Consider the following 3,153-nt stretch of genomic DNA (forward strand, 5'->3'; position numbering starts at 1 on the left):
CACAGTCATTTTCGGCCCGCATACGTGGTTACCGCAGAATTAAGCGTGAATGCTTCTATTCCAGCGAGCGAACGACGAGGAGAATGCTAAACTAGCGAGTACCGACTGTAGGATACCGAAATGGCGAAGCTGCCCGACGGGCATACCATAATCTCAAAAAAAAAACTAGTTAGGTGTCCGTGCGTTGCAACGGCATATAATAACGGAAACAGACTTTCGGACGTAATTATCGCTACCTTCTTTGTTCGACCAATACAAACAAAGTCTATGGTTAGATACCAAGTATGAAAAACAAAGCATGGTGGTGATATCGAATTCCAAGATGTTAGCATTGTTCATAGTGTGCATCCCTCGCAAAATAGTATACACTCAGTCTCAAATACATCTCGAATTAACAAGCGAACAGATAGATAGACATTTGAAGCATGATCTTGTTTCTCCTGCAGCAGCTGCATGGTATCACTAACCTCATCAATACTTTTGCCAGCACTGCTTAAGTCGTTTAAATAGCCGATCTTCTATATGATCACTAAGAACAGTTCTTGGCAAATCTTTTGCCCCCAAGAACAACACACTATGATAAAGGTTTGCGCAGCCCACATTTGACCTCCTCAACGTAGCAATTGGGACAAGTATATTCGGCTTGTCCTTCATCATTCCTTCTTCCATCAAATAGAGCACAAATTTGGTGTTGCTAGCATTCACATTTGTCACATTGAACCCACCGCAGAATGCATGATTCAAAAATGTTTAGCACAAAAGAAAAATATTACAAACATTTGAGCTTTTATGTCACTATCGTATCAATGGAACTGTAGAACTTACTCGTTATTCACCTTCGAAAATGTTTGATTCCATATATACCACCAGGAGCATTAAAAGAGTACAGAGGAAAAGGGTACTGAAGCATCCAGGAGACACCAACCGCACGAGGGGAGGGAACTTTTCACTCTTGCTCTTAGCATTTGCATGAGTAATGGACCTTTCTTTCTGTAATAAAAAAAGGATATGCACAAGTTAGCGATACTGTCGAGTTTGCTTTATGGTATTATGGGCTTCCTTTTTGACCATGGCGGACAAGAATGAGAGGATTTATCGTGAAGTCTACGTGGATGTAGGATGTAATTCACAAAACGTAGAGCTTATGTGAAATATTGAATGTACGAAGACTAACTCTATTCTAAGCTTATCTTATTAACATCTAAAAAGATCATGTCATAGTAACAAACTGTACCATAAGTAACAAGTTCATTCAACATACATCAATATTTACTTGAAGTTCAGTATTTGCCTCTGGAGCTGAAACTGCCTTAGGTCGATCACATGTTCTCCGTCTTCTTGGATCCATCACCATTAGATCTACCACCAGCAGCTCTCTGTCTTATCCATGGCTCCTATAATCTCGACTCTCAGCAAACTACTGTTAGCAAATGAAAAAAAACTAAGACCATGAATGAATAAGGAGAAGAAAGTGATTATTTTATTGCTCAAGAGATCTGATACGACCCAACAATATTCTATATAATAGTGATGAACCTATCTGTTATTGTAAAAAAATGCTATGACCAGTTAACTGGACAGTGTTTGCTTTGATGGCCAGAGAATTAGGTCCTAGTGCCGTCGGTGCCTTCTCTGTCTGGAGCTTCCTTTACAACAAACAAATTTGTTAAAATTAGCATACAAAATGATCCAGGACATTCAAATTCTATTTTAGGCTTCCCCTTCAAGAGATAATCAAATGCCCCGCAGAGTTGCCATGTGTAGGAGAAAAAAACCAGTTTTGTTTAGTTGTTCAACAACATCAACTTGTAACTCATAAACCCACTTAATTTGTCGATCTCCGATTTAACTCATGAAAGGGAAATGTGCCCTTGGGCCATTTCTAAGTATTTTGGTGATTGAGTGCCAACACAAGTGCTTAAATGTAAATCTATGCCCATGAATGGACAAAGTGCAAATCAGGAGCAAAGATATGTTTCCATGTCTTAGTACATTGGTTTTGTGTACTAATATACTTGTCTAAGTATCAGAAACAGGAAGAAGAAGAAAAGAGGGGAGTTGGCTGTGTTCAGCCAAGAGGCTTTTTCGGTCTGGAGCACCGGACTGTCCGGTGGTGCACCGGACAGTGTCCGGTGGTGCACCGGACAGTGTCCGGTGCGCCAGGCTACCTCGAGCAAAGTGGTCGCTCTCGGGAATTCACCGACGGCGTACGACTAAAATTCACCGGACTGTCCGGTGAGCCAACGGTCGGCCGGGCCAACGGTCGGCCGCGCGATCTGCGCGGGACACGTGGCTGAGCCAACGGTCGGAAGGGGGCACCGGACTGTCCGGTGTGCACCGGACTGTCCGGTGCGCCAACGGCTCCCAGATCTGCAACGGTCGACTGCGCCGTTTAAGGAAAGAAATCGGGCACCGGACAGTGTCCGGTGTGCACCGGACTGTCCGGTGCGCCCGATGACAGAAGGCAAGATCAGCCTTCTAGAATTGCTCTCAACGGCTCCTAGCTGCCTTGGGGCTATAAAAGGGACCCCTAGGCACATGAAGGAGTACATCAAGCATTCCTACAACATTCCTAAGCACCAAGACATCGATTCCACGCATTTGGTTCATTGTGATAGCATCTAGAGCTCTTGTTGAGTTGTGGACTCATTGAGTTGTGTTGCGAGCTCTTGTGTGCGTGCTGTTGCTCTGATTTTGAGTCTTGTGTGCGTTGCTAGTTTCTCCCTTACTCCGTATTTCTTTGTGAATCTTAAGTGTAAGGGCGAGAGGCTCCAAGTTGTGGAGATTCCTCGCAAACGGGATATTGAAAGGCAAAGCAAAACACTGTGGTATTCAAGTTGGTCTTTGGACCGCTTGAGAGGGGTTGATTGCAACCCTCGTCCGTTGGGACGCCACAACGTGGAGTAGGCAAGCGTTGGTCTTGGCCGAACCACGGGATAAACCACTGTGTCATCTCTGTGTTTGATCTCTTGTGGTATTGTGTTTTGCTGAGACTCCGTTCTAGCCACTTGGCAATCATTGTGCTAACACTTAACAAGTTTTTGTGGCTATAAGTTTAAGTTTTTACAGGATCACCTATTCACCCCCCCCCTCTAGGTGCTTTCAATTGGTATCAGAGTCGTTCTCTTCACAAAGGGACTAACCGCCCGAAGA

The 3,153-nt window shown here is 44.1% G+C and overlaps 1 long non-coding RNA gene across 1 annotated transcript; it reads right to left on the reverse strand.

Moving 5' to 3' along the window:
• Nucleotides 1-285: 285 nt before the first annotated feature.
• On the reverse strand, nucleotides 286-1,849 carry LOC103634512 (uncharacterized). The gene is made up of 2 exons (XR_002266659.2): nucleotides 1,262-1,849; nucleotides 286-990 (listed from the first exon to the last, which is right to left on the reverse strand). It is a non-coding gene; the product is annotated as an uncharacterized lncRNA (long non-coding RNA).
• Between the last annotated feature and the right edge of the window lie 1,304 nt (nucleotides 1,850-3,153).

Source organism: Zea mays, chromosome 1, assembly GCF_902167145.1.
Source record: "Zea mays cultivar B73 chromosome 1, Zm-B73-REFERENCE-NAM-5.0, whole genome shotgun sequence".
Lineage (NCBI taxonomy): Eukaryota > Viridiplantae > Streptophyta > Magnoliopsida > Poales > Poaceae > Zea > Zea mays.